The sequence below is a fragment of the Lolium rigidum genome, chromosome 4, assembly GCF_022539505.1.
Source record: "Lolium rigidum isolate FL_2022 chromosome 4, APGP_CSIRO_Lrig_0.1, whole genome shotgun sequence".
Taxonomy (NCBI): domain Eukaryota; kingdom Viridiplantae; phylum Streptophyta; class Magnoliopsida; order Poales; family Poaceae; genus Lolium; species Lolium rigidum.
The window spans coordinates 107,504,172-107,531,739 of NC_061511.1; the positions used below are offsets into that span (position 1 = coordinate 107,504,172).

At 48.9% G+C, this 27,568-nt stretch overlaps 1 long non-coding RNA gene across 1 annotated transcript in view; it reads left to right on the top strand.

Moving 5' to 3' along the window:
• Positions 1-242: 242 nt before the first annotated feature.
• The window catches only part of LOC124650317, a 48,560-nt gene continuing 21,234 nt past the window's right edge, over positions 243-27,568 (top strand). Inside the window, exon 1 of the long non-coding RNA XR_006986947.1 lies at positions 243-313. This is a non-coding gene — a long non-coding RNA (uncharacterized LOC124650317). The remainder of the gene's footprint in view (positions 314-27,568) is intronic.

The following is a 27,568-nucleotide window of genomic DNA, read 5'->3' on the forward strand; positions in this document are numbered from 1 at the left end:
TTGAAATTCCTCCTTCTCCAAGGGCCAGGAAAATTATTAATTGATGTTTTTTTTGTAAAAGCACTACGTGCAGATCTAAGGAAAAAGAGAAGAAGGAAAACTGTAAGGGAAGTTTTGAAGAAGAAGAAGACCAAGGTCATTTCCCTGAGTCATATCTTGTTTGATTAAATTATCAGTGATTGAATTGTGTAATTTGATGCTTTTTTTGAACCGTACGTGTGTCAGTTTGAAGAAGAAGAGAAGAAAGAAGAATCTGGGGAAGTTTATGAAGACCAAGGAAAAGGATCAATGGAAGGCTCTGACTTTATAGCTGGTATACTTGACAGGACCCAAGATATCTATCCTCTTGTGTGCATTTGTACAGAGAAAAGAAAATACATGTAGCTTGTGGTAGTCAGTCAATTGAATCCGCTAGCTTCTTGTCGTCGTGGTGAACAGACAGATGTCATGGGCTGGCTTGAGTTGGGGCCGAATGTGCGCTAGAGGATTCGGGGAAGGGTTTTGGTAACACGAGGATGGATTTCGGATGGAATACCGGTATCTTTATTAATGAACTTAGCCCTTGGCCAGAGGTTGAAGAACGTACAGACTACAAGGTGAGCACCTCTATCCTGTTCTACTTCTCTCTCACAGCTAATGATCTGTCTAGTGTTGTTCGTCCCGCGCAGGGGTGCCCCTCCTCTCCTTATATAGGGGAGAGGATGGCTTACAAGGGAAGGAACCCTAATGGCATCTTTGATGATCTAAGCTACTTTATAAAGCTTCTTTGGCCCGGATGACACCGGTCTTGACTTTAATCAGGAGGAGATGACCTCGTCCGGTACCTTTTACGTCACCTTCCGCTTTAGCTTCAGGGCTTCGATTAAAGCTAACTTGCTTCGCTCATCTTTGTCTTCTAGTTCTTGAGAGAATCTTTGACCAGAGTGCCGACAGGCTACAGTTGAGCTCGTGCCGGTACTCCGGTATCTCTTTTGTTTACCGAACTCCGGTATACCCCTCATGGGATACCGGTATACTTTAACTTGGCGCTTGCCATCTCAACTTGGTCATCCGGATTAACCTTTAATCTGGTATCTTTAAAGATAAATAGGGAAACTTTGTCATGCCTTCGGCCTACCGGGGGCCATCCCCCCGACACTTCTAGGTAATAATCTAATTCAATGTATCAAAAAAGGAATCATTTCTTTTCCCCACCTAAGTTCACTGTTGTTTCTTTTGATGTCACACTACCATCCAACAAAGATGAGCTGATACTAATAAGCCAAGCATTTTTTTATAGAGGTAACATGTTTCTTTTGATATATCATTTAGTAGTATTTTAATTTTTATATATGAATCTTATTATCTTGAAGAAAGTTTGTTTCTCTAAAATGTGTACAATCTCTCAATGTCTTTTCAGACCCAGAACTAGGGTTATTAGCTAACAGAAGAAGTGGACAAGTAGTATAAGAACATTTCTGTCAATATAAAGGAAAATGCAGATCAAGGTACGATTTAGTCATTGAACCTGTGACTACTAATATGGATTAGAGGTAGTAATAGATCTGTGTTCAGCTCTCTTTTGCATAATAATTTTTAAAAGGGGCGATAGAACTTTTTAACAGTATTTGTTTTGATCGAGTAAGGATTGCACAATTTTGTATCTTCCTGTTAGTCCAACTGTAGTAGAGTGGATTGCATGGGTATGATTTACCACTACTATAGCTCATTCTATTTGCCTTTTTCACTTTCTCTTGCTAAACCATGGAAGTTTTGACCTCATGCTAGGCCCAGACATGGAGAATTAATTAGACCACGAACAATGTACTTTTAGCACCAATTATGAAATGCAGTATGCTGTGGGAATGTATGTTGTACATTGTCAGTGCATCTTATTGTTTTGTTTTTTCCTCCAGATTATTTAGTCTAATACTCGAATAGAGAAATATTTATCGGTTTTGCTGGTTCAGGTTTGCCTCTCCTCTCCTTATATAGGGGAGAGGATGGCTTACAAGGGAAGGAACCCTAATGGCATCTTTGATGATCTAAGCTACTTTATAAAGCTTCTTTGGCCCGGATGACACCGGTCTTGACTTTAACAGGAGGAGATGACCTCGTCTGGTACCTTTTACGTCACCTTCTGCTTTAGCTTCAGGGCTTCGATTAAAGCTGACTTGCTTTGCTCATCTTTGTCTTCTAATTCTTCAGAGAATCTTTGCCCAGAGTGCCGACAGGCTACAGTTGAGCTCGTGCCGGTACTCCGGTATCTCTTTTGTTTACCGAACTTCGGTATACCCCTCCTGGGATACCGGTATACTTTAACTTGGCGCTTGCCATCTCAACTTGGTCATCCGGATTAACCTTTAATCCGGTATCTTTAAAGATAAATAGGGAAACTTTGCCATGCCTCTGGCCTACCGGGGGCCATCCCCCCGACATTAGTCACCGAAGCTGGTATAGTCCGGCTGATTCCATCTGACGGACCATGCCAGGTTCCTTTTTCAAACGTACCGGATTAATCCTTTCGGTTTCAAGTTAAACTCTCCCGGCGTCTTTGCCGGACTTAGACCAGCGTACCGTTCTCAACTAAACCTTCAGGTATCTTTTTCCGGTTGCTTCGCTATTAAATTCTCCTCGGCGAAGTCGAGAATATCTTGGAAACCATGCCTGGCAGTGACATGCGCACTGTGCCCAGCGCACCAGTGTCAGGCGTCAAATCGCTCGACTCCCGCGCGCGCAGTTAATACGCCGCACCGGATCCTTGTGGCCGCACCGGATCTTTGTGGCTTCTGTGTAGCATCCCGCCCGCAGCGCGTGTATCTTTGCGCCGCGTGGCGGCCCACAGGCATAGTAAAGTGGGCCTGGCCGTGCCCCGGCCCATGAACACCTTTCTATATAGGGAGTGACGGTTCCACGCCGTCCCCCATGTTCCCACTTCGTCTTCAACCTCTCACACTCCGAGGCATTCCGCCGCTCGAACTCTTCTCGCCGCCGCTTGACGTCGCGCCCAAGTGCTCCGGCGACAGTCCGCAGAAGCGCCTCACGGAACCCGCCGGTCCTCCTTCGCCGCGATTGAGCAGCGCGGCTCCTCCTCTGCCGCGGGACGCACCACGACACCTGGCTCTGAATCGCCGTTTGCCGCCGCCGACCGTCTTCTCAACGAGCTCCGCCGCCACCTCGGGCCCGCAGCTTCGCAGAACTTTCGCTGCCATCCTCGGGTTAGTCCCTCCTAGATCTCACATTTTCTTCCTCTTGCCGTCCCTCTTGGCGCAGTAGGATATTTATTCCCCCTTTTTCTTCTGTTTTCCTTTCCTTCATAGATCTTCGGGAAGGAGTAGATTCAGGGAAATCTGTTTTTAGCCAACCTCGACACTTAGCGAAAATATGTCCTCCGAAGAAACCGTTGGGCCGGCTTCCGGCGGAACGTAGTTTAGCAACTCCCCTGAGATCTCTTTAGGGGAGGAGCAATCCCAGGATTCGGAATCTTACGGGCTTGACGCGGAACTAGCCCGGATGGACGAAAACTCCGCCGCCCCGGAAGCTGACACCGGACGGGGTCAGGAGACTAGCAGCTCCGGTCAAGGTTCCGGCGCGAACTTGGCCGCGTATACCCGCGGAGCCTGGAAGGGCTCTGACGTGAAAGAGGATGAGATCGACCGGTTGTACCGTTCCCGGAGGATACCGGCAGAAGTGGCCTGTCGGATTCCAGGTGATGAGCTGGAACCTGCTCCCGAGGAAGGAGAGCACGTGGTCTTCTACGCTCATTTTGAACGCGGTTTTGGCCTCCCGGCGTCGAACTTCTTCCGCCAATTTCTAGATCATTACGAACTCCAGCCTCACCATCTTCCCGGCAACTCCATCTTTTACCTTTCTTGCTACGTATCCTTCATGGAGGCCTATATTGTCCTCCTCCCCACCATCGAAACTTTTGCCCGCTTCTTTAATCTTCGGATCAACTCGATCCAAGACAAGAAGCTTCCTAAACCCAAGCCTCCGGTTCAGTGCGGGGCCTGCATCGTTTCGGCCCACCAGGGGAGCCCCTTTTACAAGTTCGCCGGTTTGGAGTCATGCCGGGCATGGCAACAAACCTTCTTCTATGTCAAGAATACCGGTGATGCCGACCTCATCAACCTCCCGGCGTATGCTGCCGGCACGCCCTCGCGGGCCAACTGGAAGCATAATCCGAAGAACACGCATGTCGAAACCAACCGAATTGTCCGGTTCATGGAGCAGCTCAACAAGGACACCAACATCTGCTCTGACAACATAATCCGTGCGTTTGTCTCGCGCCGGGTTCTTCCTCTCCAGCGCTGGGTTCATAAGATGAGCCAGATGAGCGGCCGCAGGGATCCAACTAGGATCACCAGCTTTGGCTTGAGCAAATCTGATGTGGTCCTCAAGGCCAAGCAGATCTGCCAAACCGAGATGTCGGCAGATTGGTCCTGGGGTCTCCTGCCCCTCAGCAACAGGAATCCTCCCTCTGCTGAAGTAAGGATATGGGAATCCAAAACGATGTTACCGGTTTTGATTTGTAACTAACCGGCTTTTTTCCAGGCCCTCGAACGCTTTCCTCGCATCTCCGCGGAAGCACGTGAACCTAGCCGCAAGCGCCGGTTGGACAAGGATGACCCGGATCCCTACATCGCAAGAAGCCAGCACAAGATGGGCTGACTCACACCTCTCGCCCCGGTAAACATTATGCCTCAAACCTGGACAATGGTTCCGGCAGCGATGACGAAGTCATTGTTCTCGAGGTATTTTACCCGCTCCCCCTGACTTATAAACTTTCTTTGTGCGGCAGCTCCCGTTGACCGGAACCCTCAGGTTCTGGAGAGCGTGACCCCCCTCGCTGCTGAGGTGGGTCCGAAATGGATTGATAAGGCCCAGGCCCAGGCCTCGCGAGTCCGGAAAGCACCGAACTGTCGGCAGATGCCGGTAGCAGCGGGGCTCCCCCGGCCAAGAGGGTGAAGAAGTTCATCCACGGGCCCTTGGAGCGGACGCGCAAGAGCAAGATTCCAACCTCTGCGGGGTAAGAACCACCCTTACCTTCTCTCGGATTTTAACTTGGTATCTTTTCTTCCTTGCGGCTAACTTTTCTTTTTCTTTTCCAGAGCCGCCCTGGAACTCACCAGGAGCGCTCCCGGAATGATGCTGGAGACCCCCGCTGATGTCGGGAGGTCCACTCCTCTTCCTCGCCAAAGTCCGGTACATTCGGGTGCCGGCAAACCTTCATCCTCCCTTCGGGGAGGCAACACAAGTTCGGGGTGCGCGGCCCCCAAACCGACCAATTCCCGCGCGGAGGAGGAATTCTTCTCCCCTCCAGATTATCAAGACACCGACGCCAGCAACATGGGCGCCAGCTCAAATGTTGCCGGGCGGTCGGAACCTTTGGTTCCGCCCGCTCAAGAAAAGAAGAAAAAGAAGTCCACTGCTTCCCCTTCCAAGGCTCCCGCAGCCGCTCCTCCACCGGCCAAGGGCGCAGCGGCTCCGACGCCGGCAACCCTCGCCAAAGCTCCTGCTGCGCCGCTTCAGAGCCCGCCAGAGGGCACAGTGGTGACCGCTGTGCATCTTACCGCAGTGGTCAAAGCAGCCACTGCACCCGCCTCCAGCTCTCAGGCCTAGAGCTTGATCCTTCATACCGGGCGCGCCGCCGAGGTCGCCGTTGAGAAGGTTGCCTCTCAACTTGGCCGGGTTGTGGAGCTGAGTCACGACGGCGCTTCCTTGGGAACGCTGCAGGAGCTGGTGGAGCGCTGGAACCTTGCTGATCTTTCCGACGTCACTCTTGGTGTTGGCAAGGACGACAAGCCGAAGCTCGACCCTCGCGGCCCCCGCACCACAGTGCAGCACTTTGGCCGGCTTAAAGTCGCGGTGAGAGAGTTTGACAACGCTTGGCATGATGCTAATGGCAACGTGGTGGTAAGATATCTTTCCGAACTCTTCATCTTTTCTTTATACTGAAACCTTTTACCCCAGAACCGGTAGGTATATCCCCAGTCCCCGAGTTTCGGGTTAAGCACGCAGTACTTGGCGCGAAACTACAAAAAACCGGCATAGCTAGTCCCCGAGTTTCGGGTTAAGCACGCAGTACTTAGCGCGAAACTGCAAAAAACCGGCATAGGTAGTCCCCGAGTTTCAGGTTAAGCACGAAGTACTTAGCACGAAACTGCAAAAAACCGGCATAGCTAGTCCCTGAGTTTCAGTTTAAGCACAAAGTACTTAGCGCGAAACTGCAAAAAACCGGCATAGCTAGTCCCCGAGTTTCGGGTTAAGCACGCAGTACTTAGCGCGAAACTGCAAAAAAACGGCATAGCTAGTCCCCGAGTTTCGGGTTAAGCACAAAGTACTTAGCGCTAAACTGCAAAAAACCGGCATAGCTCACGCTGTTTCCACTTCTGTAGAGCGTGTTGGACAGCCATAAGCAGATCTTCGAAGAGCTGTTGTGGGAGCACCATGGCCTCAGCGAGGCGTTCTTTGCGCTCAAGCTTGAGCACAGCCATTGCCAGGGTACGCCTGAACCCCGACTCCTTTCATACCGGTATGTGCCTTTATCAAATTTTGACAAACCTTTTCTTTTGTGCAGCTGCTCTGCCGGAAGCTTCCGCGGAGGACCTCGCCGCCCAAGTCGCTGCGCTCAAGGGTAATCCATGCTGACCGGTTTGTTTTTTACTTGTAATCTTTTTCACTTAACTCACGCCTCCTGGATTGTAGCTGCTCGGGACGAGCTCGCCACCCAGCACCAGCGCGAGCTCCAGGCCCAGCGGGAGGAAGCCGCCAAGCTCAAGGATCAGCTGATCCAGGCTGGGTCTGAGCACGCCAAGGCCCTGAAGGAAGCTATTAGCACCGACAACGCCCAGGTTGAAGAAACCCGAAAGCATCTTGCCGATACTGAGGAGCGACTTCGCCGCGAGCTGAAGGAGGTGCAAAATCAGCTGCAGGATGAAAAGGAGCATCTCAAGGACGTCAAGGTTTACCTGACCGGTATCGAGGACATGGTGAAGGATACCGACGCCAAGGCTATCAGTAAGTTTTGCTGTCCTCTTGCTTATAAGCTTTTGAGTTTCCACCGGCTTGTTCTTACCGGTTTGGTATTATATCTTCTTTTCAAACCTTTGCCTAGGGCTCTTTCCGGACTCACATACCCGCGCCGAGGCTGCCGTCAACAAGTCTCGGGTCGAGGAGGTGGTGGATGCTGATCTCCCCTGGACCACCAAGGACTACCTTACCGCGCTATTTTGCAGGATTACTCACATGCGCGCGGTTGACCGGACCCTTGGCTTGCTGCCAAGTGTTGCCACTACTGTCTTCAAGTGCCTTTGGCCCGGCGAAGCCGTTCCGGAAAGCTTCGACCTCGTCGTTGAACGTCTTCTTCATGAAACAAGCTGGCGACTAAGCGAGTGGCGCCATTCCTCCGCCCATGCCAGAGCTGATATCGCGCTTCGCTTCGCGTGCTCCTGGTACGAAGGCCTTGACCTGGATGCGCTGCACAGCATGCGCGACAACGCCCCTACTAACACAGATCCAGAGAAGGGTGCCGCATGCTGTGCCAGGGCCTACGAGATCGCCAGCTACGCCAACACCAGCACCTTCATCCCTCCTCCGGCTAGCCTCAAGGAGACCTTTACCGACGATGAAGAGGAGGAGGAAGATGAAGAAACCGGAGAGGGCGACGCTGGAGCCGAGGCGGAAGCACACGAGGATCCTGCTGCCGGTACCTCAGGGCCAACTCCTGCTGCTCCAGAACCACCTGTTCAAGCCCCAGTAAACCCGCAACAAGCTTCAGAAGATTCATCTCCGCTTTACCAGACCCCATGATCCTGTCTTGCTTCACATGCAACAATGCTTGTTAAATTTGCCCCCGGTATGCCGTGGTGGAAAGATGTATGATACTTCTAAGTCCTTTTGGTTGTGCTACCTTTAACTTAGCCGGTGGGCTGGTATGTTTGACTTAAAAGCTTATAAGCTTAGCCGGTAACTTAAGTTATTCAGATCTTGTCGTTCGTTTTGTTTGCTTTGATCTTGCATGGTGAATCTTCCGAATTCGTTTCCGAATTCAATCTGATGCACACTTGGTTCTTTTGATTTGGCTCTGCCTACCTCTTTTGGGTGTTTGGCGTATGAGACACAAAGTTCTTTTGCCAAGCAAGCATTTTCTTGAACTTAGAAGAAATTCGAAATTTTTCACAAAAAACCGGTATAACCGGGGTTAGTTAAACTTTCTTCGGGTTGTTTGTTTTCAGTTTCTTTTTACGTTTTTCGCATTCTTAAATCCTTCCGGTTTATCTTGCTTGCCATGAAGCCGGGTTGCGGACAGCAGCAAGTCGAAGACTCCTTTAGGTTTAGCATGTTACTAAACCGGAAAAGAAAGTTTCCAACAATCAAACCGGTATACAGAAAAAATAAATACATTACATGCAATTCCGGTAGAGGCAGTCCCCGAGATACATTCGAGGTGCCGACATTTTATTGATAGCAAATAAGGTACAAAAAGGAACTCCTTACATCACATCTTCAGGAATAGAAAGGACGGAGTAAAGCTATGTTCCATGGGCGCTTGGTCTCCTCTCCTGACCTGTCCTTCTTTCCCTTCTTCGATTCCTGTGCATCGATCAAGTAGTAGGCATCATTGTGCAGAGCCTTGCTCACAATGAATGCCCCTTCCCGCGGAGGTGAGAGTTTGCGCTGCCCTTCAGTGCGCTGCACTAGACGTAACACTAGATCTCCTTCCCGGAACACCCTCGGGTTTACCTTCCGGCTATGACAGCGTCTGAGGTTTTGCTGGTATATGGCTGATCTTGCCAAAGCCATTTGTCTTTGTTCCTCAAGCAGATCAACATCGTTTTCTCGAGCCTCTTTTACCTCTTCTTCGGTATAGAGCTGCACTCTTGGTGAGTCATGGAGAATGTCGGTTGGTATGACCGCTTCTGCTCCGTATACCATGAAAAATGGCGTATATCCGGTAGACCGGTTCGGTGTGGTCCTTATGCTCCACAGCACTGATGGTAACTCATCCAGCCAACATCCCGGTGTTTTCTCGAGCGGCTCAATTAGCCTCGGTTTGATACCGGAAAGCACAAGTGCATTTGTTCTCTCAACTTGCCCATTGCCTTGTGGGTGTGCCACAGAGCACACATCCAACCGGATATTGTGATCGTCACAGAACCACTTAAACTCTCCTTGATCAAAGTTTGTTCCGTTATCTGTGATGATGTTGTGCGGGTATCCATACCGCAAGATGACATCTTTCAAGAATTTCACGGCCGTATGCCCATCACATTTTGCAATTAGCTTTACCTCTAGCCACTTAGTGAATTTATCGACCATCACCAAGATGTGAGTCATGCTTCCTCTCGCCGTTTTGAACGGGCCAACCATGTCCAGGCACCAAACCGCAAAGGTCCAAGTTATCGGTATAGTTTTTAAACCGGACGCTGGGGTATGATTTTGCTTGGCGTACCTCTGGCACCCATTGTATTTTTGGACCAAGTCCTCAGCATCTTCCAAAGCAGTGGGCCAATAGAACCCATGCCGGAACACTTTTGCCACCAGCGCCCTGGATGAGGCATGGTGCCCACATTCTCCTTGGTGAACTTCCACGAGCATTTCTCTTCCTTCTTCCGGTTCCACACATCATTGGAGGACACCGGTGACACTTCTCTTGTACATCTCACCATTGATGATGGTGTATGCCTTGGATCTTCTTTGGATCCTTCTCGATTCAGCTTCGTCAACCGGCAAGCCGCCGTTGATCAAGAATTCCTTAATAGGTTTAACTCAGGTTGGTTCTTCCCGAACCGTAAATACCGGTACGTCTATCTCCATGCAATCCACCATCATAGTTTCTTCCGGTTTTGACCCCGAAGTCCCCGAGTTTGCCGGAATAGTCCCCGGGTTTCCTTCATCAATGTCCATGGGTACGATGTGGGATTCCGGTACGAAAATTGATTCAGATTCCTGACTTGGTGTGATTGATGGTTTTCTCAGGTGAGCCAAGGCTATTCCGGAAGGAATTTCTTGCCTGGATGAGCCCAGCTTGGACAAAGTATCCGCGGCTTCATTTTCTGCCCGCGGTACATGGTGAAACTCACATCCGTCGAAGAATCTGGCAAACTTTTGCACATGGAACCCGTATGCTGCCATGTTGGCATCTTTTGCATCCCAATCTCTGGAACACTGCTGCACCAATAGATCTGAATCACCATAGCAAATGATCACGTGCACACCGATTTCTTTTGCGACCTTGAGCCCATGGACCAAGGCCTCATACTCAGCGATGTTGTTTGATGCCCTGAAGTGTATCTGCAGCACATACCTCAAGTGATCCCCTGTCGTCGTGGTGAACAAACAGATGCCATGGGATGGCTTAAGTTGGGGCCGAATGTGCGCTAGAGGATTTGGGGGAGGGTTTGGTTAACACAGGGAAGGATTTTGGGTGGAAACCGGTATCTTTATTGATGAACTTGGCCTTGGCCAGAGGTTGAAGATGAACAGTACAAGCTATATGAACTAGGGTTTCTCTACCTAGCAACTCGTCTCCTAAAGTCTCTGTCCCGCGCAGGGGTGTACCCCCTCTCCTTATATAGGGGAGAGGGTGGCTTACAAGGGAAGGAACCCTAATGGCATCTACTGTGATGTAATCTACTTTATAAAGCTTCTTTGGTCCGGATGACTTCAGTCTTGACTTTAATCAGGGGGTGATGACCTCCTCCGGTCCCTTTAACGTCACCTTGGTCCTTTGGCGCCAGGGCTTCGATTAAAGCTACTTTGCTTAGCTCATCCTTGTCCTCTAGTCTTGGAGAGAATCTTTGACCAGAGTGCCGACAGGCTATAGTGACATTCATACCGGTACTCCGGTACCTCTCTTGTTTACCGAGCTCCGGTATACCCCTCCCGGGATACCGGTAGGTGTTAACTTGGCTCTTGCCAACTTTACAAAACCATCCGAATTGACCTACAATCCGGCCTTGTAAGAGGAACATGGCAACTTTGCCATACCTTTGGCCTACCGGGGGCCATCCCCCCGACATTAGTCCCCGAAGCTGGTATAGTCCGGCAGACTCTGTCTGACGGACCATGCCAGGTTCCTATCCTAAACGTGCCGGATTAGTTCTTCCGGTTTCGATTTTACCTCCTCCGGCTTCTTTGCCGGAATTAGACCATTGTAACGTTCTCAACCAAACCAGCGGTATCTCTTTCTGGTAGCTTAGCTATTAAAGTCTCCTCGGCGAAGTCGTGAATATCTCGGGAACTGTGCACGACAGAGACATGCGCACTGTGTCTGACGCGCCAGTGTCAGTGGTCAAATCGTTTCGACTCCCGCGCACGCAATTAATACGCCACACCGGATCCTCGCTGCCATTCCGGATCCTTGTGGCCTCCGTGTGGCTTTCCGCCCGCCGCGCGTGTATCCCCATGCCACGTGGCGGCCCACAGGGAAAGTGGAGCGGGCTCGGCCGCGCCCCGGCCCACGACCACATCTCCTATTTAAGGACCGACGGTTCCTCGTCGTCTCCCACTTCGCATTTTTCCCCTCTCCAGAGCACTTGCTCCCTTCGCCGTTCGAGCTTCTCTTGTCGCCGCCGCCGTCGAGCCCTTGCTCTCCAGCGAACTCTCGCGCGAAGGTCCTGCGGGGCTTCTTCGTCAAGCTCTGCGTCAGCAGTCTTCGCCTTCGGTCCAGGGAGACAGCACAGCCTCCTCTGCTTCTCCGCTCGCCACCGTCGTCCACCTCCTCTTCGAACTCCGGCGGGTCGTTGACTCCGTCGGGCCTCCGAACCTCCGCCGCCGCCCTCAGGTCAGGCTCACAGATACCACACTCTTTTACTGTTTTCTATTCGTCACTGGCGCGGTAGAATATTTACTCCCCTTTTCTTTTCGTTTTTCCTCCTTTCGTAGATCTTCAGGGAGAAGTAGTTTGAGGGAAACTTGCTTTTAGCGCATCCTCGACACTTAGCAAAAATGTCAACCGAAGAATCCGATCCGGATCTCTCCACCAGCACCCGGTTTAGCGAGAGCCCGGAAGCCTCGGGAGAGGAGGTTCCGGTAGATCAGCCTGATGGGCTCGAGGAGGACCTCGCCCATTCCGAAGAAGATGCCAGGGGCTCCGAGCAGCTCATCGGCAACGCTGAAGAACATGCCGGCGGCCCGGGCAAAGGTGCCGATGCGGAATTTCCTGACATCGACCTGCACTCTTATACGCGCGGGGCCTGGATGGGTTCAGACGTTACCCAGGCCGAAATTGATTGGCTCTACCGGTCCCGCCGGATACCAGAAGAGGTATTCTGCCGGATCCCCGGCATGGAGATAAAGCCTGCGCCCCGGCCAGGTGAGCACGTTGTCTTTGCCGCCCATTTTGAGCGCGGCTTAGGCCTTTCGGTCTCGGACTTCTTCCGAGACTTTCTCGACTTCTACGAGCTTCAGCCCCATCATCTCCCGGGCAACTCCATCTTCTACCTCTCCTCTTTTGCTGCCTTCATGGAGGGATACGTCGGTATCACTCCATCTGTAGATAACTTTTCTTATTTTTACATCCTCCGGAAGAATTCCATCCAGGATACCACTCTTCCACAGCCCAAGCCCTTTGTCCGGTGCGGGGGCTGCATCCTCTCGCCCCGCCAAGGTAGCGTCTTTTATAAACTTGACGGTCTGGAATCTGTCCGTTTGGCAAAAATCCTTTTTCTACGTCCAGAAAGGAGGCCCGGAAGACTTCATCAATCTTCTGGAATACATGCCCGGGCCTCCGGCCATGACCAATTGGCTCCACAAACCCAAAAATCAAAAAGAGTCCAAGCGGGTGGCCAATTTCATCGAGCTCTTCAAGGAGGAGACCAACCTCAGCTCGGATGATATTGTCCGGTCCTTTCTCTCGCGCCGGGTCTTGCCACTGCAGCGCCGTGCTCACAAGATGAGCCAAATTTCGGGTCAAAGGGATCCGACCCGGATGACCAGCTTCTCGCTGAGCCCCGAGGATCTGATCCTGAAGGCTATGCAGATATGCCGGAACACCCTGCGGCCCGACGGGAAATATGGGCGGAAACCTTACAGCCGGAAAGATCCTCCGCCCCGAGTAAGATCTTGGGACTTCCGGAACACACCTTCCGGTAAAATTGCAAACCTTTGTTCTAACTTAGTGTTTTATTATGCAGGATAACTTCTCCCGGATCGCTAGGGAGGAGCTGCCCCGGTACGCCCCCAAGCGCAAGTTTCCGGACGACTCGGACCCGGATCCGTACGTAAGGGGACCGCATCCGATGGGGCCAACATATGTCAAACGCCCCGGTAACTTTCCCACTCAAAGTCCGGCAAACGATTCGGATACAGATGATGAGGTCATTGTACTTGAGGTATTTTGCGTTTTTCTCCATCTCATATTCTTTTCCTGTGTAGCATCCCGCTCAGCTGCTGCGAACCCTCAGGTTCTTGAGCACGTCGCCCCCCTGGCCGCTGAGGTTGGCCAGGAGTTCCTGGATACTTTGGCCCAGAGAGGCCAGGCACCCAAGCGCCGGAAGAGCAAGGCTCCGGCGGAAGATGCCGGTCACAGCGAGGCTCCACCCGCCAAGCGCTAGAAGAAGAGCGGCCTTGGCCCTCATGGAAGGAAGCGCCGGCAGGAGATGCCGACCGCCGCCGGGTAAGGCCTCAGTGTTATACTCATTTCGGTTGATCTTTTGTTACTTTCCATCTTTTGGCTAACTTTTACACTTGTTCCTTTTTCAGGGCTCCCCTGAAACTTACCAGGAGCGCTCCTGGCATGCCGCCGGAAGCCTCCGAGGATCCGGCAAGGACCTCTCCTCCTCCTCAACCAAGTCCGGCACGCTCTGGTGCTGGCAAAGCTCCATCCTCCCTTCGCGGGGGGGAAACAAATTCGGGGTGGACGGCCCCTAAATCGCCATATCACCGCGCGGAGGATGATTTTACTTCCCCTCCAGAGTATCAAGACACCGGCGCCAGCAACATGGGCGCCGGTTCCGCAGACGCCGGGCGGTCGGAACCTCTGGTTCCGCCCGTACCCAAGACCAAGAAAAAGAAGAAGACTGCTGCTTCCCCCTCCAAAGCTGTGTCGGAAACCTCCGCTCCGGCAGCTTCTTCGCCGGCAAAGGAAACTCCCGCGCCCCCACCGGCCAAGGACGCTCCTACGCCGCCACCGGTAAAGGATGCGCCTGCTCCTCCGCCGGCACCTCCTGCCGGTAAAGCTACTTCAACTCCTCCGCCAACTTCTCCGGCCGGCACAATTATCACCGCGCAGCAGCTCACTGCGGCGGTTACAGCAGCGACGGCGCCACCTTTCGGTTCCAAGGCCAGTCCCTTGTGCTTCATGCCGGCCGCGCCGCGGTCTCTGCTGGTGAGAAGGCCTCAGCTCAGCTGGGCCGGATCGTTCAAGTGACTCGCGGCGAGGTCGATCTGGGCAGCCTCCAGGAGTATGTGGACAAGTGGAACCGGGCGGATCTTTCCCCAGCCACCTGCGGCCTCGGCAAGGACAAGCTGTCGGTCGTGGACAACTCCGGGCCGCGGAGCACAGCGCAGCATCTAAGCCGGCTCAAGCGCGCGGTCAAGGAGTTTGACACGGCCTGGCATGACGCCAGCGCCAATGTGGTGGTAAGTTCAACACTTAAAACTTTCAACTCTTCTCTGTACCGTCAAAGCCGGTTTTTGATTATTTAGCTTATAGATATATCCTCATAGTCCCCGAGTTTCGGGTTAAGCACGCAGTACTTAGCGCGAAACTTTATTGAAGCAAAAACCAGCATATCTAGTCCCCGAGTTTCGGGTTAAGCACAAAGTACTTAGCGCGAAACTGCAAAAAACCGGCATAGCTAGTCCCCGAGTTTCGGGTTAAGCACAAAGTACTTAGCGCGAAACTACCAAAAACCGGCATAGCTAGTCCCCGAGTTTCGGGTTAAGCACAAAGTACTTAGCGCGAAACTGCAAAAAACCGGCATAGCTAGTCCTCGAGTTTCGGGTTAAGCACAAAGTACTTAGCGCGAAACTGCCAAAAACCGGCATAGCTAGTCCCCGAGTGTCGAGGGTGCTCCTCGGCAATGCCCTCCGATAGGGGCTTAGGGTTGATGGAATCCTGCAAGCTGACACGAGACATCGGTACACAGACAAGCGGGGAGAGCGATTTACCCAGGTTCGGGGCCCTCGATGAGGTAAAACCCTTACGTCCTGCCTGTCTGTTCTTTGATTATGATGAAAACAGGTTACAATGGGATGCCGAATACTTCGGCTGAGATCTAGTCGAGATTGATGTTGCTGGGGTTACCTAGCTCTAAGCTTTTCCTGGCTAAGGTTGCTAACATTGTTCGTGTCCCTCGGCAGCCCCTCTCCTGGCCTTTATATAAGAGGCCAGGTCTCAAGGGTCCTAACCGAGGACGACTAGGTTTACAGTAGTTTAGATCCAATCTATCCTTGTTTGTTCGCTTCCTTGTCTTGCCCGTCAAAGAATCTTCTGACTCGCCGACCTAGTGGCCCATCTCGCCTTCAGCTATCTTCATGGGCCTCCAATTTGTCAATACCAGATAGGGCAATACTGGTTACCCGAAGGGTAATGCCCACGTCAGTAGCCCCCGAGTGTCTAGCCGAAGATAATTCGGGTAGAGACTAATGCATGTTTTCTCCTGACATTCTTCTCCTTCATTGCTCTTGTTTATCTTTTTTTTTGACACATGCTCTTGTTTATCTTGATTATGCTTCATCTTCTTTTTATCGGGTGCGCGTCAGCGCTCCCGATGGGAGTAGCCCCCGAGTCTAGGTACGGATGCTTGCAATCCGTGCATAGACTCAAGTTGTGCTACTCGAATACTTTCCTCAGTCGAGATCTTCATAAGTCATCCGATATATATTCTTTTTATGCAAAAGGATGATGAGTAACGTGCCCAACTGTTGTTTGGTTAACTGCCGATGGCAAAACACCGTTACCCTACACAGAATCAAGTCCCCGGGCATGATCCTGGAGTGCAAAAAACTTCTATCAGGTATGCATCACGAGCTCCCGATGGGAGTAATAGCCCTCGAGTGTCTGGGTGCGAGCGCTTTGCAACCGAGTGCTGACTCAAACTTTCTCCCTTCGACTGCTCATTCTGTCAAGTCTTTATTTTATCGGGTGCGCGTCAGCGCTCCCGATGGGAGTAGCCCCCGAGTCTAGGTACGGATGTCTGCAGCCGGGCGTAGACTCAAATCCCTCATCCGATAACTCTTCTTTTTTCCTTCGAATGCTTCAAGTTTTTTTTTATGACGTCACTGTTGACGTGTAACTTATGTGGCCTGATTGACAAGACTTGACCTGACGGGCCCACCCTAGCTCTGCGCAGGCAGTTTTTAGGGCTTGACCAATGCACGCGTGGCGATCGAGGCGCCTCCTCGATTTTCGCACGACGTGGGAATAATGGGCCGCCGGTTCCGCTCCTTCTTCAAGCGCCACGTGTACAGTCAGATCTGCCCCACCCCCCACGATGCTTTGTGGAGTTATGGCCATGATTGGGCACAAATTCTTACGGGATAAATAGGGAGCCTCCTTGTTCCTCCGCCTCTTCAGCTGAAGCTCCGCTCACCATGGGCAAGAAGAAGAGTGGCAGCACCTCGGAGGCGGTCAAAGTTAGCCGTGATTGGAGCGCCTCCGCCATTTCCAATCGCGATATCAACAAGCTTCGCGCCCTCGGCTTCATCTCCGCATCTGAGGAAGACATTCGTCTCCCAGGTCCGGTTACTCGCCCAAAGCCCCCGAAGGGTTTCACCGTCATGTTTGTTGCTTTCATGTTTCGTGGTCTTTCTCTTCCGGCTCACGAGTTTCTTCGCTCCCTCCTTTTCTTCTATGGGATTCAGCTCTGGCAGCTGACCCCAAATTCTATTCTTCACCTTTCCATATTTATCACTGTCTGCGAGGCCTTCCTCGGCATTGAGCCTCACTGGGGCCTTTGGAGGAAGATCTTTTATGTGAAGCGTCACAATGACAGCAATGGCCCCCCTGTCGTCGGTGGCGTCGGTTTCGTCATCAGAAAGGAGGTCGACTACTTCGACTATCCGATGAAGGAATCCGTCCAAGGCTGGCGCAACAAGTGGTTCTATCTGCGAGATCCCGCTGTTTCTGGGCAGCGTTCAAATCTCCCTCCTTTTGACGATGTCTTGGTGGCTCACAAGAAGAAGTCTTGGAACAACGCCCTTTCTCCCGAAGAAAAGGCGACAGCCGACGAGCTTTTCAAGCAAATTGTCACTTTGAAGAATTCAGGAGGCATGACGATGTGCGATACTGAAGTAGTTTCAGTTTTCCTACAACGTCGAGTGCAGCCGCTGATGTCTCGCCCTCACCAGCTGTGGCTTTTCACTGGCAAAAACGACAAGTCGAGAGTCAACTCTGCCGACCTGTCGACAGAGGAACTCCAGAACGAAGTTCGTCGCCTGACATGCCTCAGCGCCAAGGACACCATTGTCTTGACATCGGCGCGCCCTCCTTATGATTTCAAGCATCTTCCGTCCGAGGTAGCCTTATCGTTCTTCGTTTACTGTCATTACTTCTTTTTTCTGTTTGTGCCTTACGTGTTTTCTATTCTTCCGCAGGTTCCTGCTGTCGCCCAATGTTATCCTCCCTCACCCGAGAGCGGAGTGGTATTAGAGGACGACGATGACGATTCTGAGGGAACCGAGGATGCTCAGCACACCCTTGAGGACAGCGATGTCCAAGAGGAGGAAACTGCTGAAGATGACGCCTTCCTCAAGAGCAGACGTCGCAAGCAGGTACATGATGATCTTATCGCTTCGGCTGAATCAAGTTCTACAGGAGGGGATAATGATGCCGACGAATCTACTTCGCCTCCTCCTGCTAAGAAGGGTTCAACAAGTTTCTTCGTGGACGAAGATGACATGGACCTGTGAGCATTTCTACTCTTTGTTACTTTTATTTCTTGTCACCTTGTATGCTAACTGCTCGCCGTACTTGAACAGCTCTGCCGATGACGATGACAATGTTCCTCTCGCAAAGAGGGCTAAGCTGGCCTCCGAAAGAGTAGCATCGGCTAAGGAATCGAACCCTTCTCCTGCCAAGTCGACACCTCCATCCCGAACGGGTGTAGGGAAGGTCCCATTATCTAGAGTTATTCCTTCTGATGATGCTCCCACCCCGCCGGCTGGCCGCAATCACGTAAGTACTTAATTTGTCTGGCTTTGCTGAATCTCCATCACCTGACTCCTCCTGTTTTTACCTCGCTGCAGCCGATTTACGCTACAGTCGATGTTGTGGCGGATTTTGCTGAACAATTTACTCGCCTAGAGGCCGAAAACGCCCAACTTCGGAAGGCTGTCAAATCTTCGGCTGATCAATCGATCGAGGCCAACAGGATCGCTGCCGATGCCAAGAGTGAGAACGCCTTGTTGAAGGAGGAGGTAACGAGGCTGAAGCGTCAGATGAAAGATGATCAAGATGCCAGGCGTGCAGCGGCGGCTGCAATTGATAAGAAGGAAGGTGTCCTCCGCGAATCCGTCAAGAATTTACTGGGTAGAAAATCCTTATGGTGTTCCGCTCCTTTCTTGATGCTTTCTCCATTGATTACTGATACATCTCTTTTTCAGAGGCCGCCAATTTAACTGTCAATCGACGTCATCAGCTTCGGGAGGATTCTACGGCCGACGCCTTGTCACTTGCTGCTGAGTCGAATGTCCAGATCCTCAGATTGCTGCAGAAGTCCAAGGGAGCACTGTCGAAGTTATACTCGATGATCTTCCCTAAGGCGAAGCTGGACAAGACTCTCGACGAGATAGCTGAAGCCTTCCTTGTCGATCCCTCCGAACCTGTAGAGGTACTGAAACGTCGCAGCCGCTTGATTGGTGGGGTTCTTACTTTCCAGTTGCTTATGGGCCACTGGTTGGGGTCGGAATTGGAAGAGTTCTCTAAGGCGCTGCCTGTTGATGATGAAAATCATCTAGTCGACCTTGAGCCTTTCAAAAGATCGGCAATCACTTGCGCCAACCGGCTTCTGAAGTTGGTGGATGAAGCACAAGCCGAGCCTGCTCCTGAGTCAGCCCCTGGTTCAACGTCGGCTAATCCTTGAACTGTTATTTGATTTGTTGTACATAATATTTTCGTAACACTCTTTAAATTCGGCTCTGTTGCCAAACATCCTTTTGCCTGTATGATGTGCACTCAATGCTCCTGATGGGAGTTTCTTTTTTATATTAATGCATTGGTCTGAAGTGAGGACGTGCTGCAGATTCCCTCATCTTCTTCCCGTGCCGAGCTCTTTCCGAATCCTTCGGGTAATGATGAATCAGGCCTTGTTCGTCAATTACGTGACCAGGTGTCTAGTCTAAATAAAGACATTACTTCCCTTCGTGCGATGGCTGCCTTGGTGAAGAAGAAGGGAGAAATAGCGACTGCCATTGAACAATACGCTCTTGATGGTCTTCATGTTGCTACCGAAAGCTTGAACTGTGAGTGTTAGCCCGCCTTCTGATTCTAGGTATAGCTTGAATGTTCTAACATTCGTTCCTTTTCCAGTCGTGGCTTCGGATGCAGCTGAGGAGAACAAAAAGATTCATGAAGAGGTTGAGGCAATGACTGACGTTGCGCACCCGAATCATGGTTTGTGGTTGCATCGTCCGAAGGCTGTCGTCATGGCGAAGTTTAAGTATCGGGTGGGAAAGGCGCATTATTATTTTGATAAGTTCCATGCTCATCTTACGATGGTTTGGAACACCTTGTTTCCTCTGGACCAGGCACCCGAAACCTTATCTGCCTTGTTCACCCGATTCAAGTCTCCCGAAAGGATTCGGCTGTTGGTGCGGAAGAAACTCCTGGCTGGTGCGGAGCTTGCTTTTGCTTCAATATTGGCATGTCATCCATCTCTAGATTTGGGAGCCGTGGCAAACACTGAGAGGAGCTTAGGCCAGTATTATGATGCTGCTAGAGGTCCTGCTTACACCATTGTTTCTCGGATGGAGTCGTGCCTTGAGAAGGATCTGAAGTCGCATTGGGACCGGGGAGCTCGACTATGAATGTAATAGCCTTATTTCCTGCATAAGATTACTTTGTGTAAATTTATTGCATACGTTGTATGCTATGTTAATTCAATTGATATTTTATTTGTCGGGGGCGGCTGAGTGATCAGTTCAACCTGCTCTCCCGACGACTTCGTTGGATTATGCAATGTTATTGCGAAGCCTCTGTGTAAGTTTTGTAAGAGCGAGACCCATCAACTTAGTCGAGGGAATTAGACGCTTGGCATCGTCACGCGGTGCACCGGTTTGAGCCTTGTTTTGTGATAATGTAACCATCGACTGCAGCACTCGCGTGTTTTCTCGAGGCTTGGATTGGTTGTTTTCTTTTTGTGTGTCACTAATCTTAGCTCTCGTTGAGAGTAGTTAATTAATGACACTGCGTGTTTCCTGGGCCAACGCTCCCGATGGGAGTAAGAGCCGACGGTAGGGGCCTCAGTCGACCTGTTCAAGTGGTGGGGCCTAAATTGAAGAAAGGAGGCAGAAAACCTGATTAAAACTTTATTTATAAGGAAAAGCAACCTTAAGGGCTGTAAAAAATGAAAACAATCGCGCCCTATGTATAGAACCGTCGCAGGTGTGCGACATTCCATGGATTTCCGACATCTTTTCCTGAAGTTGGATTTTTGAGCCTGTACGCTCCCCCTGGTGATGGCGTGTATTTCACACGTTCGTTGGGCAACCCCAAGAGGAAGGTATGATGCGCACAGCAGCAAGTTTTCCCTCAGAAAGAAACCAAGGTTTATCGAACCAGGAGGTGCCAAGAAGCACGTTGAAGGTTGATGGCGGCGGGATGTAGTGCGGCGCAACACCAGAGATTCCGGCGCCAACGTGGAACCTGCACAACACAACCAAAGTACTTTGCCCCAACGAAACGAGTGAGGTTGTCAATCTCACCGGCTTGCTGTAACAAAGGATTAACCGTATTGTGTGGAAGATGATTGTTTGCAGAGAAAATAGTAAAAACAAGTATTGCAGCAGATTTGTATTTCAGTATTAAAGAATGGACCGGGGTCCACAGTTCACTAGAGGTGTCTCTCCCATAAGATAAAAGCATGTTGGGTGAACAAATTACGGTCGGGCAATTGACAAATAGAGAGGGCATAACAATGCACATACATGACATGATAAGTATAGTGAGATTTAATTGGGCATTACGACAAAGTACATAGACCGCCATCCAAGCTGCATCTATGCCTAAAAAGTCCACCTTCGAGGTTATCATCCGAACCCCCTCCGAGTATTAAGTTGCTAACAACGAGACAATTGCATTAAGTATGGTGCGTAATGTAATCAACAACTACATCCTCGGACATAGCGCCAATGTTTTATCCCTAGTGGCAACAAGCACAACACAACCTTAGAACTTTCTCGTCACTATCCCAGGTGTCAATGCGGGCATGAACCCACTATCGAGCATAAATACTCCCTCTTGGAGTTAAAAGCAAAAACTTGGCAGAGCCTCTACTAGTAACGGAGAGCATGCAAGATCATAAACAACAAATATGTAATAACTTGATAATTAACATGACATGGTATTCTCTATCCATCGGATCCCGACAAACACAACATAGAGTATTACAGATAGATGATCTTGATCATGTTAGGCAGCTCACAAGATCCAACAATGAAGCACAATGAGGAGAAGACAACCATCTAGCTACTGCTATGGACCCATAGTCCAGGGGTGAACTACTCACTCATCACTCCGGAGGCGACCATGGCGGTGTAGAGTCCTCCGGGAGATGAATCCCCTCTCCGGCAGGGTGCCGGAGGAGATCTCCAGAATCCCCCGAGATGGGATCGGCGGCGGCGGCGTCTCAGTAAGGTTTTCCGTATCGTGGTTTTTTCGCATCAGGGGTTTCGCGACGGAGGCTTTAAGTAGGCGGAAGGGCAGAGTCGGGGGCCAGACGAGGGGGCCACACCATAGGGCGGCGCGGGCCCCCCTAGGCCGCGCCGCCTTGTGGTGTCGCCACCTCGTGGCCCCACTTCGTATGTTCTTCGGTCTTCCGGAAGCTCCGTGGAAAAATAGGCCCCCGGGTCTTCGTTTCGTCCAATTCCGAGAATATTTCGTTACTAGGATTTCGAAACCAAAAACAGCAGAAAACGTGAACCGGCACTTCGGCATCTTGTTAATAGGTTAGTTCCGGAAAATGCACGAATATGACATAAAGTGTGCATAAAACATGTAGGTATCATCAATAATATGGCATAGAACATAAGAAATTATCGATACGTCGGAGACGTATCAAGCATCCCCGAGCTTAGTTATGCTCGTCCCGAGCGAGGTAAAACGATAACAAAGATAATTTCTGAAGTGATATGCCATCATAACCTTGATCATACTATTTGTAAACATATGTAGTGAATGCAGCGATCAAAACAATGGTAATGACATGAGTAAACAAGTGAATCATAAAGCAAAGACTTTTCATGAATAGTACTTCAAGACAAGTATTAATAAGTCTTGCATAAGAGTTAACTCATAAAGCAATAAATCAAAGTAAAGGTATTGAAGCAACACAAAGGAAGATTAAGTTTCAGCGGTTGCTTTCAACTTGTAACAAGTATATCTCATGGATAATTGTCAACATAGAGTAATATAACAAGTGCAATATGCAAGTATGTAAGAATCAATGCATAGTTCACACAAGTGTTTGCTTCTTGAGGTGGAGAGAGATAGGTGAACTGACTCAACATAAAAGTAAAGAGAATGGTCCTTCAAAGAGGAAAGCATCGATTGCTATATTTGTGCTAGAGCTTTTATTTTGAAAACATGAAACAATTTTGTCAACGGTAGTAATAAAGCATATGAGTTATGTACATTATATCTTACAAGTTGCAAGTCTCATGCATAGTATACTAATAGTGCCCGCACCTTGTCCTAATTAACTTGGACTACCGGATCTTTGCAATGCACATGTTTTGACCAAGTGTCACAATGGGGTACCTCCATGCCGCTTCGTACAAAGGTCTAAGGAGAAAGCTCGCATTTTGGATTTCTCGCTTTTGATTATTCTCAACTTAGACATCCATACCGGGACAACATGGACAACAGATAATGGACTCCTCTTTAATGCATAAGCATGTGGAAACAATTATTATTCTCATATGAGATTGAGGATATATGTCCAAACTGAAACTTCCACCATGAATCATGGCTTTAGTTAGCGGCCCAAAGTTCTTCTCTAACAATATGCATGCTCCAACTATGAAGGTGGTAGATCTCTCTTGCTTCAGACAAGACGGACATGCATAGCAACTCACATGATACCTAACAAAGAATAGTTGATGGCGTCCCCAGAAACATGGTTATCGCACAACAAGCAACTTAATAAGAGATAAAGTGCATAAGTACATATTCAATACTACAATAGTTTTTAAGCTATTTGTCCCATGAGCTATATATTGCAAAGGTGAATGATGGAATTTTAAAGGTAGCACTCAAGCAATTTACTTTGGAATGGCGGATAAATACCATGTAGTAGGTAGGTATGGTGGACACGAATGGCATAGTGGTTGGCTCAAGTATTTTGGATGCATGAGAAGTATTCCCTCTCGATACAAGGTTTAGGCTAGCAAGGTTATTTGAAACAAACACAAGGATGAACGGTACAGCAAAACTCACATAAAAGACATATGCTAAACATTATAAGACTCCATACCGTCTTCCTTGTTGTTCAAAACTCAATACTAGATGTTATCTAGACTTTAGAGAAACCAAATATGCAAACCAAATTAACAAGCTCTAAGTATTTCTTCATTAATGGGTGCAAAGTATATGATGCAAGAGCTTAAACATGAGCACAACAATTGCCAAGTATCAAATTATCCAAGACATTTTAGAGTTACTACATGTAGCATTTTCCAATTCCAACCATATAACAATTTAACGAAGATGAAACTTCGCCATGAATACTATGAGTAGAGCCTAAGGACATATTTGTCCATATGCTACAGCGGAGCGTGTCTCTCTCCCATAAAGTGAATGCTACGATCCATTTTATTCAAACAAAACAAAAAACAAAAACAAACCGACGCTCCAAGTAAAGTACATAAGATGTGACGGAATAAAAATATAGTTTCAGGGGAGGAACCTGATAATGTTGTCGATGAAGAAGGGGATGCCTTGGGAATCCCCAAGCTTAGACGCTTGAGTCTTCTTAGAATATGCAGGGGTGAACCACCGGGGCATCCCCAAGCTTAGAGCTTTCACTCTCCTTAATCATATTGCATCATACTCCTCTCTTGATCCTTGAAAACTTCCTCCACACCAAACTCGAAACAACTTTTTAGAGAGTTAGTGCATAATAAAAATTCACATGTTCAGAGGTGACACAATCATTCTTAACACTTCTGGACATTGCATAAAGCTATTGGACATTAGTGGATCAAAGAAATTCATCCAACATAGCAAAAGAGGCAATGTGAAATAAAAGACAGAATCTGTCAAAACAGAACAGTCCGTAAAGATGGATTTTATTAGGCCACCAGACTTGCTCAAAAGAAAATGCTCAAATTGAATGAAAGTTGCGTACATATCTGCGGATCATGCTCGTAAATTGGCTTAATTTTCTGAGCTACCTACAGGGAGATAGACCCAGATTCGTGACGAGCAAAGAAATCTGGAACTGCGCGAGTAATCCAAATCTAGTACTTACTTTTCTATCAAAGACTTTACTTGGCACAACAAAACATAAAACTAAGATAAGGAGAGGTTGCTACAGTAGTAAACAACTTCCAAGACACAAATATAAAATAAAAATACTGTAGTAAAAACATGGGTTGTCTCCCATAAGCGCTTTTCTTTAACGCCTTTCAGCTAGGCGCAGAAAGTGTATCTCAAGTGTTATCGCGAGATGAAGCATTGACATTACCTTGGGCTTTACCCTTACCTTTCTTATCCTTACTCTTTGGCTTAGGGAATATATTACTACCCCCGGGTGTAGAGGTGAATTTTATGGTGCCTTCTCTCACGTCTATGACTGCTCCCAATAATTTCAGCAGGGATCTTCCAAGTGTGATTTGTCCTGTTCCTGCGCATTCAATGACAAGGTAATCAACGGATATTGTTATCCCAAGAATGGTTGTATGCACACCCGCAGCTATCCCTTTAGGAATTATAACAGAGTTATCAATAAGATTTATTCCTTCTCCCCCTTCAGTGAATTCCCAAAGTTTCAAAGATTTATGAATCCCCTTAGGCATTAGGCAAAATTCAGTCATAATATCACAATTAGCACGAAGAGTTTGGTTACCTATGACAATTTTAATAGTAGGTATCCACAATGAAGGTTCAGAGTTCACTAAAACTTGATCAAGACGGTTACGAATGTATCCATAGTTTTCATTTAAGCGAGATGCACTTGTCTCAAGAGTATTTAATCTATTATGAATGCTGATAAGGGCTGAATCAAAATTATTAGATGAATCATGTGATGCAACCAACTTCTTTATGGCATTAAAAGCTTGATCCCCATTACAATGGAGGAAATCTCCTCCCACTAGAGCATCCAAGGCATATCTATAGCGAATCATAAGACCAAAATAAAAATTACTAAGGAGCAAACTTAGAGTAATTTGAGGTTCAGTTTTGCGATAAGAAGTAAAAATTCTAGACCAAGCATCCTTAAAACTCTCCTCATCCCCTTGTTTAAAAGTGAAGACTAATTCTTCAGGCGAAGAAGTAACAAGTTCAGAGCTAGACATGGTAACAAAAGTAACTAAATTTTTTTTGTATTTTTAATATAGAGTGCAAGACAGTAAATAAAGCAAACTAGATAAAGTAAATGCAAGTAAACTAATTTTTTTGTGTTTTTGATATGGCAAACAAGACAGTAAATAAAGTAAAGTTAGCAACTAATTTTTTTGTGTTTTGATATAATGCAGCAAACAAAGTAGTAAATAAAACAAAGCAAGACAAAAACAAAGTAAAGAGGTTGAGAAGTGGAGACTCCCCTTGCAGCGTGTCTTGATCTCCCCGGCAACGGCGCCAGAAAATATGCTTGATGGCGTGAATTTCACACGTTCGTTGGGCAACCCCAAGAGGAAGGTATGATGCGCACAGCAGCAAGTTTTCCCTCAGAAAGAAACCAAGGTTTATCGAACCAGGAGGAGCCAAGAAGCACGTTGAAGGTTGATGGCGGCGGGATGTAGTGCGGCGCAACACCGGAGATTCCGGCGCCAACGTGGAACCTGCACAACACAACCAAAGTACTTTGCCCCAACGAAACGGTGAGGTTGTCAATCTCACCGGCTTGCTGTAACAAAGGATTAACCGTATTGTGTGGAAGATGATTGTTTGCAGAGAAAATAGTAAAAACAAGTATTGCAGCAGATTTGTATTTCAGTATTAAAGAATGGACCGGGGTCCACAGTTCACTAGAGGTGTCTCTCCCATAAGATAGAGAGGGTGAACAAATTACAGTCGGGCAATTGACAAATAGAGAGGGCATAACAATGCACATACATGACATGATAAGTATAGTGAGATTTAATTGGGCATTACGACAAAGTACATAGACCGCCATCCAACTGCATCTATGCCTAAAAAGTCCACCTTCGAGGTTATCATCCGAAGCCCCTCCGGTATTAAGTTGCTAACAACGAGACAATTGCATTAAGTATGGTGCGTAATGTAATCAACAACTACATCCTCGGACATAGCGCCAATGTTTTATCCCTAGTGGCAACGAGCACAACACAACCTTAGAACTTTCTGTCACTATCCCGGTGTCAATGCAGGCATGAACCCACTATCGAGCATAAATACTCCCTCTTGGAGTTAAAAGCAAAAACTTGGCCGAGCCTCTACTAGTAACGGAGAGCATGCAAGATCATAAACAACACATATGTAATAACTTGATAATTAACATGACATGGTATTCTCTATCCATCGGATCCCGACAAACACAACATAGAGTACTACAGATAGATGATCTTGATCATGTTAGGCAGCTCACAAGATCCAACAATGAAGCACAATGAGGAGAAGACAACCATCTAGCTACTGCTATGGACCCATAGTCCGAGGGTGAACTACTCACTCATCACTCCGGAGGCGACCATGGCGGTGTAGAGTCCTCCGGGAGATGAATCCCCTCTCCGGCGAGGGTGCCGGAGGAGATCTCCAGAATCCCCCGAGATGGGATCGGCGGCGGCGGCGTCTCAGTAAGGTTTTCCGTATCGTGGTTTTTTCGCATCAGGGGTTTCGCGACGGAGGCTTTAAGTAGGCGGAAGGGCAGAGTCGGGGGCCAGACGAGGGGGCCACACCATAGGGCGGCGTGGGCCCCCCCTAGGCCGCGCCGCCTTGTGGTGTCGCCACCTCGTGGCCCCACTTCGTATGTTCATCGGTCTTCTGGAAGCTCCGTGGAAAAATAGGCCCCTGGGTCTTCGTTTCGTCCAATTCCGAGAATATTTCGTTACTAGGATTTACGAAACCAAAAACAGCGAGAAAACAGGAACTAGCACTTCGGCATCTTGTTAATAGGTTAGTTCCAGAAAATGCACGAATATGACATAAAGTGTGCATAAAACATGTAGGTATCATCAATAATATGGCATAGAACATAAGAAATTATCGATACGTCGGAGACGTATCACCTGGTATCACTTC